General features: G+C 38.4%; 1 protein-coding gene across 5 annotated transcripts in view; it reads right to left on the bottom strand.

Moving 5' to 3' along the window:
- Positions 1–15,342, bottom strand: part of FMN1 (formin 1) — a 362,805-nt gene that overhangs the window by 139,228 nt on the left and 208,235 nt on the right. The window lies entirely within an intron of this gene.

The raw sequence follows: 15,342 nt of genomic DNA, 5'->3' as shown, positions 1-15,342 counted from the left end.
TAGTAAGAGAAACCCACATCAGATCTTTATTCAAGAAATGCATGTTCTTTCCACTTACCCCCATCAGGAGAATGTGGTGCAGTAGTGTGAGATATTCTGAGAAGGGCTGTTATTTAATTGCAGTTAACTCATGCAATTAACTCAAAAAAATTAATCATCGTTAAAAAAATTAATGGTGATTAATTGCAGTTTTAATTGCACTGTTAAACAATAGAATACCAATTGAAATGTATTAAATATTTTGGATGTATTTCTATGTTTTCATATATATTGTGTTCTGTGTTATAATTGAAATCAAAGTGTATATTTTTTTATTTCAAATATTTGCACTGTAAAAATAATAAAAGAAATAGTATTTTTCAATTCACCTCATACAAGTACTGTAGTGCAATCTTTGTCATAAAAGTGCAACTTACAAATGTAGTTTGTTTTTGTTACATAATTGCACTCAAAACCAAAACAATGTAAAACTTCAGAGCCTACAAGTCCACTTAGTCCTACTTCTTGTTCAATCAATCGTTAAGACAAACAAGCTTGTTTACATTTTCAGGAGATATGGCTGCCCTCTTCTTATTTACAATGTTACCAGAAAGTGAGAACAGGCATTTGGATGGCATTTTTGAAGGTGGCATTGCAAGATATTTGTGTGCCAGATATGATAAACATTCATTTGCCCCTTCATGCTCTGGCCACCATTCCAGAGGACATGCTTCCATGCTGATGACGCTCATAAAAAAAAAAAGCGTTAATCAAATTTGTGACTGAACTCCTTGGGGGACAACTGTATGTCCCCTCCTCTGTTTTACCCACATTCTTCCATGTTTTTCATGTTATAGCAGTCTTGGATGATGACCCAGCACATGTTGTTCATTCTAAGAACACTTCTGCTGCTGATTTCACAAAATGCAAAAAAGGTACTAATGTGAGATTTCTAAGGATAGCTACAGCACTTGATCCAAGGTTTAAAAATATGAAGTACCTTCCAAAATCTGAGACACACAAGGTGTGGAGCACGCTTTCAGAAGTCTTAAAAGAGCAACACTCTGATGCGGAAACTACAGAACCCGAACCACCAAAAAAGAGAATCAATCTTCCGCTAGTGGTATCTGACTCAAATAATGAAAATGAACATGCTTCAGTCCGCACTGCTTTGGATTGTTATCGAGCAGAACCCATCATCAACATGAACGCATGTCCCCTGGAATGGTGGTTGAAGCATTAAGGGACATATGAACCTTTAATGCATCTGGCATGTAAATGTCATGCAACACCAGATACAACAGTGCCATGAGAACGTCTGTTCTCACTTTCAGGTGACATTGTAAACAAGAAGTGGGAAAGCATTATCTCCTGCAAATGTAAACAAACTTGTTTGTCTGAGCGATTGGCTGAACAAGAAGTAGGACTGAGTGGACTTGCAGGCTCTACAATTTTCATTAGGGGTATGGAATGGTTTCCATATGAGGAGAGATTAATAAAACTGAGATTTTTAAGTTTGGAAAAGAGACAACTAAGGCGGGATATGATAGAGGTCTATAACATCATGACTGGTGTCGAGAAAGTAAATAAGGGAGTGTTATTTACTCCTTCTCATAACAGAAGAATTAGGGGTTACCAAACGAAATTAATAAGCAGCAGGTTTAAAACAAGCAAAAGGATGTATTTCTTCAAATAACACACAGTCAACCTGTGGAACTCTTTGCCAGAAGATGTTGTGAAGGCCAAGACTGTAAGAGGGTTCAAAAAACAACTAGATAAGTTCATGGAGGATAGGTCCATCAATGGCTATTAGCCAGGATGGTGTCCCTAGTCTGTTTGCCAGAATCTGGGAATGGGTGACAGGGAATGGATCACTGGGTGCTGGCTGGTGAGTCTTGCCCACATGATCAGGGTTTAACTGATTGCCATATTTGGGGTCAGGAAGGAAATTTTCCTCCAGGGCAGATTGGCAGAGGCCCTGGAGATTTTTCGCCTTCCTCTGCAGCATGGGGCACAGGTCACTTGCTGGAGAATTCTCTGCAGCTTGAGGTCTTCAAACCACAATTTGAGGACTTGAATAACTCAGACATAGGTTAGGGGTTTGTTATAGAAGTGGATGGGTGAGATTCTGTGGCCTGCGTTGTGCAGGAGGTCAGACTAGATGATCATAATGGTCCCTTCTGACCTTAAAGTCTACGAGTCCTGTTCATTCCCTCTGGGGTACCTGGCATTGGCTATTGTTGGAAGACAGGATACTGTGCTAGATGGAGCTTTGGTCTGACCCAGTATGGCCGTTCTTATGTTTTGTACATAATTCTACATTTGTAATTTCAACTTTCATGATAAAGAGATTGCACTGCAGTACTTGTATTAGGAAAATTGAAAAATACTATTTATTTTGTTTTTTTCAGTGCAAATACTTGTAATAAAAATAAATATAAAGTGAGCATTGTACACTTTGTATTCTGTGTTGTAACTGAAATCAATATATTTGAAAATGTAGAAAACATCCAAACACATTTAAATAAAAGGTATTCTATTATTATTTAACAATTAATTGCGATTAATTTTTTTAATCACTTGACAGCCCTAATGATGAGGATGTCTCAAAACCCTCAGGTGACCTGAGAATTTTAATTTCACTACAACCCATCCTCAAGTCCTCACTTCCCAACACATGTTCTTCTTGATCAACGAAAGCTGATGGCTTTTCCTATGGTTCCCTCTCAACACGGCTCCTAAAACACTCAAAGATTGCTGAAAAGTTCTTTCCAATGACAACTGAGCATCTGTCACCAAATCCCAGGAGCAGTGAAGGACTTTGACCATCTTTTGAATATTAGATCATACATGTTAGTGCTCTGTGTTGAGCCCAAACTATTTTTTTGTGTGTGTGTGTGTGTGTGTGTGTGTGTGTGTGTGTGTGTGTGTGTGTGTGTGTGTGTGTGTGTGTGTGTGCGCGAGAGAGAGAGAGAGAGAGAGAGTGACGTTAGCATATTAAAATGAACAAAAGATCCATATTCAGGTATGTATTATCTCAGATAACAGGTACATACATAAAATACTGAAAGGTGAACATTCAAAGTTTTGGAGGTTTAGTTCAGCTGATGGCACAGATAGACCTGAGATGCAAAATAAGGACTTGAAGCCAAACTTCACCCAAATTTTGCGATGTTTGTATCTGTGGTTTGGTTTGTACCATTAGAGAGATATGACAGGAACAAGTCACAAAATTCAGATCCAGAGATTAACTTCCTCAAAATTCAGGAGGCGTTTCATATCCAGGGTCTTGGGTCAGGACCATCTCTCATTAATTAATTTGAAAATTCAAACACTTTACCAAAATCAGCCTCTCTTCAATCTAGATTTCAACAAGGTTGGAAACCTGCACAAATAAATGCTTAATAGAGATTTCCTGCACAGTATGTCGAGGGAAATACTGTGAGAAACTGAATTTTAATCCCACCAACAGACGCATTCAAATATAAATCAAAACAAACAGTTGAACTTTTCCAACCTCCAAAATCATGATATAAGTTTTGTTATCCCAATAATATATTTTAGTGGCTCTCACAATAATGAAAACTGCAGAGTACGATATGGTTTAAAAAACCTCGTACTAATTCATACAATTGTTTACTGCAATACTCCTATCTTATGGGCCCATTCAGGGACATTTAGCAGAACGGCCACTCAGCCAATCACAAATATAAAAGTGAAATGGAGTTGTGAAACATGGTAGAGAAAGAAAGGCTAGTGACATTTTTGTCTGAATAAATACAGAGTTAATTATTATTTATCAAGTGCTAAAAGTGTGCCAGACACTTAACAAACAACAATAGATGGTGCCTCCAACAAGGATCTTACAAGCTACTTATGACCATGCAGTAGAGGCTCACCACACAATTTAATGAATACTAGTTATGCTACATATAGCACATTTTATGCCAGCACTGCAAATAAAACATATCCTGAAAGTCTTTATACACTATAATTATGATACCATGTGTTAGCTATTAAAATTAATTAGGGTAATTTTGTATTCTTATTCTATATGTTTTGTTCGAACTAGACAGAATTCACATTCTGAATTCCCCAAATATACAAACATACAAAATGACTTGGCTACAAGTCACTGTATATGAATACTTTCCATATGTCCCCTCCTGTATAAAATGTGATTCTTTGTAAATGTTAGAAAGTACCCAGTGTATGATGATCATTTCTGAAGCTGTACATGAATCTGCTGAACTAGGCAGCACATTAACTTCTAACAGGGATAATTATAGGCTTGACTAGTATGCAATTTGTATAGCATTCACTGACCTCAAGGTTGACCCTGTTCAGGGTCAAATTCATATGTTGTCATAAACCCCATTAGACATGCCTAGTTTGAGGTAAAACCTTTCCAGACTATACCTCATACAGATAATATGACATTAAAAACTAATACATTAGGGTACTTCAGAAAAGTGTTGATACGCTCTCCAGATATGATCAAATAAGTTCATGTGGATAATTTTTCTTCTTGTAACTTTTGTAAAGAAATTGCAAATAATTTTAATGGTACATTTAAAAAAATAGAGATTCCTATTGTTTCTAAAAATCTGTATGGAAATAAGTACACGTCGTCACAATTACCATAGATCAGAATAAACCCAGACTACTTGAAATAACTTCAGCCAAACCAAATCTGTGTGACTAAAGGCTACTATTTTATTCATTAGATAGCAAAAATGGTAACAATAAGACAGTAGAATAGCTCAAGTAGGACATACAAAACATATTAAAAATACAGTTGCATTGCTATGTAATTGCATAAGGAATTTTGTTGTCAGAATTTGGAACCAATAAAGAATTAGGGACCTTTTGCAACAACCAGATGCAATCAATATTAGAAATAGGGAATATATTTTCTGTGGCATCTCCTTTGCCTCAATTTATGGTCAGTTTTGGGAGGTTGCTGGCAGCAGAGTATAAACTCTATTTGAGAATTTTATATAGAAAACAGATGTAAGAAGGACACATCACTTCTCTAACTTATTAAAAAAGCACAAGGTAATGAAATAGAATTTTGCAAAGGCACCATCGTTGTATTTAGTCTATGTTTGTTAAAGATGACCTGGCATGAATCACCTCTCAGCAGTCTGCGTCTCCTGACTGTGACTGGCAATGACAGGTAAGCAGCTGACATCCTAGCTTTTAGCCAATGCTATTCTGCCAGCTGGCAGACTCTGTCTAAGACTGGACATGGCAGCCAACAGTCTGTCTCTCCTCTAGAGAATAAACACATCACTGAAATAGATGCAGCATCTTCTGGCTCAATGACAAGAAAGTCAATGCTGCTGCTGTCTTATTCAGTCTATCCCCTGGTCCATAACATAATTTGCCCTAAGTGGCTTCTACTGACTGGCCATTTAAAAAATATTATTAGGCTACTTGATTTGATGCAAAGCGTTCTTTGTATGTCTCTCTAATATCTACCATCTACTGTAAAAGTGGATACGTACTCATGCCTGAATACATTTAGCTAAATTATTCTGACATCCCCACTAATGAGTGTTTCTTTAATGCAGCCAGAAATGCATCCCATTAAATGTTGCATGACAAACCTCATTGTTCTGTCAAATTTTGTCCTGGACACTTTGTGGTACATAAAATTGCAAAGATTAATGACAGGTTTCAGAGTAGCAGCCATGTTAGTTTGTATCCACAAAAAGAACAGGAGTATTTGTGGCACCTTACAGACTAACAAATTTATTTGAACATAAGCTTTCAGGGGCCTATGCTCAAATAAATGTGTTAGTCTCTAAGGGGCCACAAGTACTCCTGTTCTTTTTGCAAAGATTAAGTTTACTTAAGCAATTAAAAGCGAAGTCCTTCCCTATACTGGTTCTTTCCATGACAGTCAAATGTGTTGGGAGAAAGTATCACTAACATGATGGCCTGCAAATCACAATGTCCAACACCCATACCCAGCCATTTAGCTTGTATACTGCTGTCATAACATTTCTTCCCAGATCTGGACCTTAGCATCCAAAATATGGGTGTTAGCATGAAAACCTCCAAGCTTAGTTACCAGCTTAGACCTGGTATCGCTGCCACCAGCTAGGAATTATACAGTGCCTAGCTCACTGTGGTCTCCCCAAAACCTTCCCTGGGGGACCCCCAGACTCAGATGCCTTGAGTCTTACAACAAAGGGAAATAACCTCCTCCCCTTGTTTCCTTGTTACTTCCTCCCAGGCTCCCCTCCCTGGACGACCCTAGGAGATTCCCTGCTTCCAGTCCTGGAAACACAAGTACCGAGAGATCTAATCTCTCCCCCTCACCCAGAGGGTATGCAAAGTCAGGCTTAGTAAATCTAACACAAAGAGATTTTCCCCTTGACTTTTTCCTTCCACCAATTCCCTGGTGAGCTGCAGACTCAATTCCCTGGAGTCCCCACTAAAGAAAAACTCCAACAGGTCTTAAAAAGAAAGCTTTATATAAAAAAAAGAAAGAAAAAGACATTAAAAATAGTCTCTGCAATAAGGTAACAATATACAGGGTCAATTGCTTAAGAAAAAAAGTGAATAAACAGCCTTATTCCAAAAGAATACAATTTAACACATTCCAGCAACTACACACATGTAAATACAAAAAAAAAATATATAAACCTATTGTCTTACTATCCTTGTACTTACAACTTGGAAACAGAAGATTAGAAAGCCAGGAGATAGAAAGATCACTCTCAGAGCCGAGAGGGCACAGACCCAAGACAAAGAAAAAGAACTCACACCCAAAACTTCCCTCCACCCAGATTTGAAAAAGTCTTGTTTCCTGATTGGTCCTCTGGTCAGGTGTTTGGTTCCCTGTGTTAACCCTTTACAGGTAAAAGAACAGTAACCCTTAGCTATCTGTTTATGACAACTGCAATTGTCCCCAAGCATTTTTTAGGAGCCTACTGAAACCCACCTCAGAGTTACAGCTAAGTATACTCCACAATGCCATCAACCCCTCCCCCTCCAGAATGTGCTCATGGGATTTCTGTAGGATATAAAGCATCAGCTACAATCTCTTCTCCCTCTGCTCAAAGTAAGGCAGGATTTGTCCCTATATGAATAATACATTTCAAGCAAAATTATGAGAAGCCATTTTGTTTTTATATTTTGATCTATATTTTGAAGTGCTTCAGGAGGCATTTAACTTTAAATTAAATACAGTAGGGGAAAATCTATTATTTTAAAAACACTTTAAATAAACAAGCAATAGAGATGGCACTTGCTTGATATAGCATAGAGAGGTGGGTGGGGTAATATCTTTTATTGGACCAACTTCTGTTGGTAAATGATAAAAGCTTTTGAGCTACACAGAGCTTTTCTTCATAGTAGATGAAATTTGTAAAATTACCAAAAATTAATGGTTCCTGTCTATGCTAAAGGGTATATCCTACACTTTATGTGAGTATATAACTTGGTAGTAACTAAAAGAACACACTCTTCTCCCCACTGTACAATGGATGGAGAGAAAGGAAGAGTGGCTGGGAGGAGCATTCACCAGAATTCTTCTGCTCAAACACTGTTTATTACCTCTACGTTGAAAGTTGAAGACAACCCTTGTGTTTCAAACCTGTGAAGCAGACGACTATTTCTGCAATATCTGCCTTTCTTGCAGAACCACAAAATGAAGTAGTCATAATTTCTCATTTAATAGATAGAAAATTTGCTGACAGATATATCCTTTAAACTTAAATAATGCTCTTCATTCAAAATATTGACACATGTTAAATGAGAACATATGTTAATAATTACTTGAAGCCAGTTAGAGATAATAGACAACAGAAAAGTTGTTATCCTCACTGTCATTCTGTGTCTTTGATATGATAATCATTGCACTGAGGGCCCAAAAATGATTGATTGATCTAAATGAAGGTCCTACAAGTGACACATTACCTGACATTTACCCATTTTCTTTGTAAGATGAAGAAACAGTGGCATCAGGTTCTTCCTGCCATACTGTTCCTTGAACTAGTATAGAAAATACTAGCTTCTATTAGGATGACTATCTTCCTGGTAAATCCTCAGAAATATAAGGAAGACAAACACTTCCTTTAAAATCTATCTAGCCTTAGTAACGTTAAGATATAAAGAATGCATACACTGCACATTACACTGAAGCACTTGTCTTCTAAAACACATCTCTTTCAGGCGACATGGCATTGTAGTTTGATGCTTGCTGAGCCCATTTTTTATTGCATCTCAAAGTCAGTTTCCTAGTTCTATCTTCCTTTCAGCTACCTTTGACTTTACAGCTGAAATCAAGTATAGGGCAACAAGTCTGGGCTGTGCATCTCCCACAAAGTGGGGGATGGGGTGGCTTCAAAGCAATGTATCAGTTTGCAAATTGCATGGATTAGGTCTGTTAAGAGGCAGACAAAGGCAAATGACAATTTGGTGTGTGGGCAGAACTAGGATTTTGCAGTATATAAAGTTTTAGGTGCTTAAATACAACATATGAAAGAGTCTATGCAAGGCTTGCTAGTCCTTGAGAGCATGTTGGGAGACTGCAGGTGTGGCAGATATCTCCGAGGAGTTGTAAGCCTGGCATATATCTATGAAGTCTAGGATTTCCAAAGGAACCTAAAGAAGACAGGTGTTCAAATACCATTAAAATTCAGTGGACATTGGTGTTTTTTTTTAAATTACAGTTGAAGTCTTTTCAGTATTATAGACATTAACTTTTATATACTCAATTCTTTTCAGTGCATAAACACTTATGCACTTATAAGTTCATGTGCGGAATCTGTTCATAGTGCAAAAACTTGTCTACACACCAAACATTATGGCTGAAGTCTTTTTATACTTTCAGTATAACATAATATTTCTTTTAAAAATAATAAAATGTCCAGACAAATAACTGTGTCAACATAATATTAATAGAGATAGGTAATAGTTGCTACAAAAGCTACATGCAAAGAAAGTTATAATAAATGTTAAGGCTTACAAAATATGGAAACAATCAGAGAATGCAATGGTTGGATAAATGGTAAATTTTTCAAAAATACCTAAATTCCATTTTCAAAACTGATTTAACCATTTCCGAGGTTAAATCCCACCAATTTTCAATGACACTTAGGATCATAAGTCCCTAAGTCACTTTTGAAAGTGGGACCTAGATGATTTTGAGTATTTTACCTTAAGACTGTAGAACCCTTACAGTAAATACATTAACTTTATCTCCCCTCAAACAACCTTATCTTGACCCACAAGTCACGCTTATCAAAAACACCACATCCTTTTGAATTATACAAACACTTCTAAAATACTTAACATATCTTCAAACTAGGTATGAGCTGGGAGAAAATGTTTAGATCCAAATACTTATCCCAAACTTCCCAACTTCTTGATTTTTGTCCAAGTATTAACAGTGTGACAAAGCTGGGGATTTTGTATCTGGATTAGGATATAAAATCCTACCTCCCAATGCACCTAAGTTCAGAATCTTTCAGATGAAGAGTTTGGCTTTAAGCACTTCTCTTCTTTTCAACCCAAACATTACCAGTAAATCTAACAAATCAGAACTGCCTTGCTGAAATCATAAACAATGCATTTTAAGGTGTATTCTATATAGACATTACATACTGTTTTGTATCTAATTACACAAAAATAATGTTAAAAGTACCTTATTAAGGTTGCAAAGTCAAGCACTCAAAAGTTAGGAAGTGCCTGCTTGGGCATATGCAATATGATAGTCTTTAATTACATGAGCAAATACTTATTTTTCCACAGGAACCCTGACTCATTTCGTGCACAGAATGGACAGTGCTCACATAATGGACAACTATTCAGTATATATCATTCTTTTTTTTTGGAACCATGAAATACCTGGAATAAAACAAACACTTTCCCTCTGTGATGCATGGGAACCGATTGTATAGTACTCAAGAGTAGAAGATAGTCTATTTCCTGTCGTAGCAGGTTCTCATGAGAGGACCTGAGAGGTAGAGGTGCAATTATGTATCTAAAATAGTCTTCTAAATACTCCAAACACAAAACACACACCACCCTGTAATCCACAGCCCTAGCAACAATGCATCTTGTTCTAGGTGATTTTATTGTTCATTAGCACTTGAAAAAGGAATTACGGAAGTAACACAAGGAATCAATTAAAAAGATGAAAACATCTGTGAGATGAACTCGTCAGCTTCTGCAGTGAAGACTCAGAATCTGTCTTTCCTGAAGTCTGTATAAAAGTTTATTTTTCAATCAGAATATCAGGTGCTGTACTCTCTGATACTGTGGGATTCTCAAGCCCAGACTAGTAAAGCATTCACTGAGACAAACAGGAGGTGAATGTTTGACTAGATACATATGACTGGTGGGCCTGGGGTCTTGGGAGGGTGGGAAGGGGAATGAAAAAAGAAGAACTAACAGTTCTACATAAATCCACAATAAGCCTTCCATTACCATCAAGTAACAAACCACACTGTTGTTAAGTAAAATAACTCCCTGTTGGATTGCAAGGAGCCCACCATGATTGATCCATTGGAGCTAGCCAGCAGACATTTGGGATTTCAGAGAGACAATGAAAAACACAAGCATATACAAGGGGATCAAACTGTCTGTAAGATTTTCAAGTGGTACTGTGGCCTGGTAACTAGCCATTTATCAGAGACTCATGGAACCTTACATAACAAAAGCTTTAGTTCTAGGATTTCAGTTAACTTTAAAAAAAATTTTTTTTTTGTATTTTAAAAGTTTAGAATTACTGATAAAGTGTTTTGAAAATTGCATGTACATATACAATGAATTTTTTTCCCAAAAGATACACTGTAATTCCACCACAAGTTACTGGGTTCAATGCAGGAATTACTGTGTAAAATTATATGGCCTGTGTTATGCAAGAAATCAGACTAGATGATCAAAATGGTCTCCTCTGCACTGTGTGCAGCAGTATTTGGACAACACGAATAGGACTGGCAATACAGTCAAACCTTGCAATAACGCGCCCCACAATAACGCGAATTAGGATATAATGTGATCATAAGTTGGCTCCCCTTTAAGGCTGTAGAACTGTTCCCGTTTTGCCGGAATACTTTTTTTTTTTTTTTTTTTTTTTTTTTACAATATTTATAAATAAACCGCATTCTTCCAGTCTTATAGGATAAAGTGATTCATGGCCATTGCAGGCCCATTGCACTTAGTTCTCGAGTTGTACATGTGTATGATGTTTGCCTATGAACTTGTTACTAATTTCCTATATTTTTAAAAATATTTTACCGTTATGGATATGCCAGTTTGCAAATGGAAGTCATTTTCTGCCCCCTCCCCCAGAACTCCCAAACCCCCATTCTCCTTGTCCCTTGACTGCCCCCTTCTGGGATCCCGCCCCTAACTGCACCTCAGGACTCCACCCCCTACCTAAGCCTCCCTGCTCCTTGTCCCAACTGTCCCCTCCTGAGACCCTTGCACCCTAGCTGCCCGCACGCCCCATCTAACCACTCCCCGTCCCAGACAGCCCCCCCAGAATCCCAGACACATCCAACCGCCCCCGCTCCCTGTCCCCTGACTGCTCTGATCCCTCTCCACACCCCTGCCCCGACAAGTCCCACCCCCCGAACTCCTGACTCATCCAACTCTCCTCCTGCTCCCTGACTGCCCCCCAGGACTCCCTTTACCCTGCCCATGGTGGTCAGACGCTGACTCCATGTGGAGGCAAAACACTCTGCTGGGCGCACAGTCCCTCCCCCGTAGACTGCTGAGGCAGCAGGAGGGGCAGCAGTGGCGGCAGCTCACATGCCAGGGAGCCACAGAGCCCAAGTACGGTGAGGGTGGCGCTGGGGGGTGCATGGGAGCCAGTGCCCGCATGCACCTGCTGCAGCCTGCAGGAGCCCCCGGGGGGGATGCCGGGCTGCAGCCTGGGCAGGAGGGGCGGCAGGCGCGGCTGCTTCCTGTTAACGGCGCTGCCACCTTTGCAGGGCTGCTGCCCTCCTGCGCTGTGCTGGCTCCTCCATGGCTGGGACTCGCTGCCGCAAGCAGGACACTCTGGCTCTCCAGTGCCTCTGAAAGGCGGCTCTTCCCTGCCCAGCCAGGGCACCGCTTTTTGGCACCCCCAACCACTTGGTGACCTAGGCGACCACCTAGTTCACCTAGTGGTTGCACCAGCCCTGCATATAACATTCGAGCAGCATAAATGGCTGGATATGAGTAGGGTGCTATCAAATCCACCATCCATTTTGTCAATTTCATGGTCACAGGATTTTAAAAATTGTAAATTTCAGGATTTCAGCTATCTAAATTTGAAATTTCATGGTGTTGTAATTGTAGGGGTCCTGACTCAAAAAGAAGTTGTGAGAGAGTTATTGTAGGGGCAGTTGCAGTACTGATACCCGTACTTCTGCGCTGCTGCTGACGGCAGCACTGCCTTCTGATCTGAGCAGCTGGAGAGCGGTGGCTGCTGGCTGGAAGCCCAGCTCTGAAGGCAGAGCCGATGCCAGCAGCAGCGCATAAGAAAGATTAATGATATGGTATTGCCACCCTTATTTCTGCGCAGCTGCTGGTGAGGTGCTGCCTTCAGAGCTGGGTTCCTGGCCAGCAGCCACCACTCTCCAGCTGCCCAGTTCTGAGGTCGGTGCAGAAGGAAGGCTAGGCAATACCGTGTCCCCCCTAAGATAACCTTGTGACCCCTCTGCAACTCCCTTTTTGGGCCAGGACCCCTCAATTTGAGAAACATTGGTCTCCCCTATGAAATCTGTATCGTATAGGGTAAAAGCACACAAGACCAGATTTCAATATCTATGATGTGTATTTCACGGCCATCAATTCAGTAGAGCCCCAGATATGGGATCTGGGAATCAAAATATGTATTTTTACTAGGGCTATCAATTAATTACAGTTAAATTACACGATTAAATTAAAAAAATTAATAAAGATTAAAAAGAATCACGATTATTCGCAGTTTTAATTGCACTGTTAAACAGAATACCAACTGAAATTTATTAAATATTTTAGGATTTTTTCTACATTTTCAAATATATTGATTTCAATTACAACACAGAATACAAAGTGTACACTGCTCACTTTATATTAGTTTTATTACAAATATTTGCACTGTAAAAATGATAAACAAAAGAAACTATTTTTAAATTCACCTCTTATAAGTACTGTAGTGCAATCTCTTTGTTGTGAAAGTGCAATTTACAAATGTAGATATTTTTTGTTACATAACTGCACTCAAAAACAAACCAATGCAAAACTTTAGTGCCTACAAGTCCACTCAGTCCTACTTCTCATTCAGCCATTCGCTAAGACAAACAAGTTTGTTTACATTTATGGGAGCTAATGCTGCCCACTTCTTATTTACAATGTCACCAGAAAGTGAGAACAGGCGTTCACATGGGAATTTTGTAGCCAGCCTTGCGAGGTATTTAAATGCCCGATATGCTAAACATTCATATGCCCCTTCATGCTTCTGCTACCATTCCAGAGGACATGCTTCCATGCTGATGACGCTCATTAAAATAATAGTGTTAATTAAACTTGTGGCTGAACTCCCTGGGGGAGAATTGTATGTCTCCTGCTCTGTTTTACCTGCATTCTGCTATACATTTCATTTTATAGTAGTCTCGGATGATAACTCAGAACATGTTCATTTTAAGAACACTTTCACTGCTAATTTGACAACGCAAAGAAGGTACCAATGTGAGATTTCTTAAGATAGCTACATCACTCGACGCAAGGTTTAAGAATCTGGAGTGCCTTCCAAAATCTGAGAGGGACGAGATGTGGAGTATGCCTTCAGAAATCTTAAAAGAGCAACACTCTGATGCGGAAACTACAGAACCCAAACCACCAAAAAAAGAAAATTAACCTTTTGCTGGTGGCATCTGATTCGGATGATAAAAATGAACATGTGTCGATCCACACTGCTTTGGATAGTTATTGAGCAGAACTCGTCATCAGCATGGACACATGTCCTATGGAATGGTGTTTGAAGCATGAAGGGACATATGAATCTGGCATGTAACTATCTTGTGACGCTGGCTACAAAATGCCATGAAAACACCTGTTCTCACTTTCAGGTGACATTGTGAACAAGAACCGGGCAGCATTATCTCCTGCAAATGTAAATAAACTTGTTTGTCTGAGCGATCGGCTGAACAAGAAATAGGTCTGGGTGGACTTGCAGCCTCTAAAGTTTTACATTGTTTTGTTTTTGAGTACAATTATGTAACAAAAACAAATCTGCATTTATAAGTTGCACTTTTACGACAAAGATGGCACTACAGTACTTGTATTAGGTGAATTGAAAAATATTGTTTCTTTTGGGGTTTTTTTTACTGTGCAAATACTTGTAATAAAAGTAAATATAAAGTGAGCACTGTGCACTTTGTATTCTGTGTTATAATTAAAATAGATACATTTAAAAATGTAGTAAACATAAAAATATTTACATAAATGAGATTCTATTATTAACAGTGCAATTAATCACGTGATTAATCAAGATATTTTTTTAATAGCACCATTAATCGCTTTTACATTTTTTAATTGCTTGACAGCCCTAGTTTTCACTTTTTAATTCTGGTGGGTGACTTCCAAAGTTCATCTCTTATCTGCTTCCTCAAGTAAGGTTTTTTTTGTATTTTCACCCTAGTTTTTCATGCCATCCATATTTTTACACTCTATTTGTTTCAGTAATCTCAGTAAACCCTATTCTATATTTTTAAAAATAAAAGTTGAAGTTGAACTACATTGAAATGCAAATGAAGAATCATTCATATATCCAGATAAACAAGGGACCATATAGTGTGTGAAAAAATAGATAAGGTTTCCCACAAAAGATGGGCACCATATTATTTGCCACCTATACTGTATGTATGTAATCCTACTAGAAATTAGGTTCTGGACAAAGAGTAAAGAAAAAATACAGCAAAGAACTACTGTATTAGCCATAACAAATTAGGATTCAGTTTTTGTTTTACCAAAAGGGGTCGGCGAGGAAGTGAACAGGAATATGTATTTGCTCTTCAGAACAGAAGACTAATGCTCTCTGTATTTTGGTCCAGCATACTTGAAATTTAGGGATTTTATATGTATGAGTTGGAGTAGGAAATACAAATAAATGTAAAAAATTGTTTAATTTCTTCTTAAAAGCCTGTGTTCATAGCATTATGTTCAAGAGACTTTTAAAGTCTATCTTTTCCAACCAGATAGTAAAATGTTTTCTTATGAATCAAATTCAGTGAAATGTAGAATAAATCTCCCCTTTCAAGCTCTGACTATGCAAAAGCAGATTTAGAAAGCGGGTATCAGGAATTTGCACTATTGTACTAATTGGATTTACTTCTAAAACTGAGTACTGAACACCATTCATATTCTAAAGAT

Source organism: Gopherus flavomarginatus, chromosome 5 (genome assembly GCF_025201925.1).
Source record: "Gopherus flavomarginatus isolate rGopFla2 chromosome 5, rGopFla2.mat.asm, whole genome shotgun sequence".
Classification (NCBI taxonomy): Eukaryota; Metazoa; Chordata; order Testudines; family Testudinidae; genus Gopherus; species Gopherus flavomarginatus.
The sequence above is the reverse complement of the archived record's forward strand: the minus strand, read 5'-3'. Positions and strand labels throughout refer to the sequence as shown.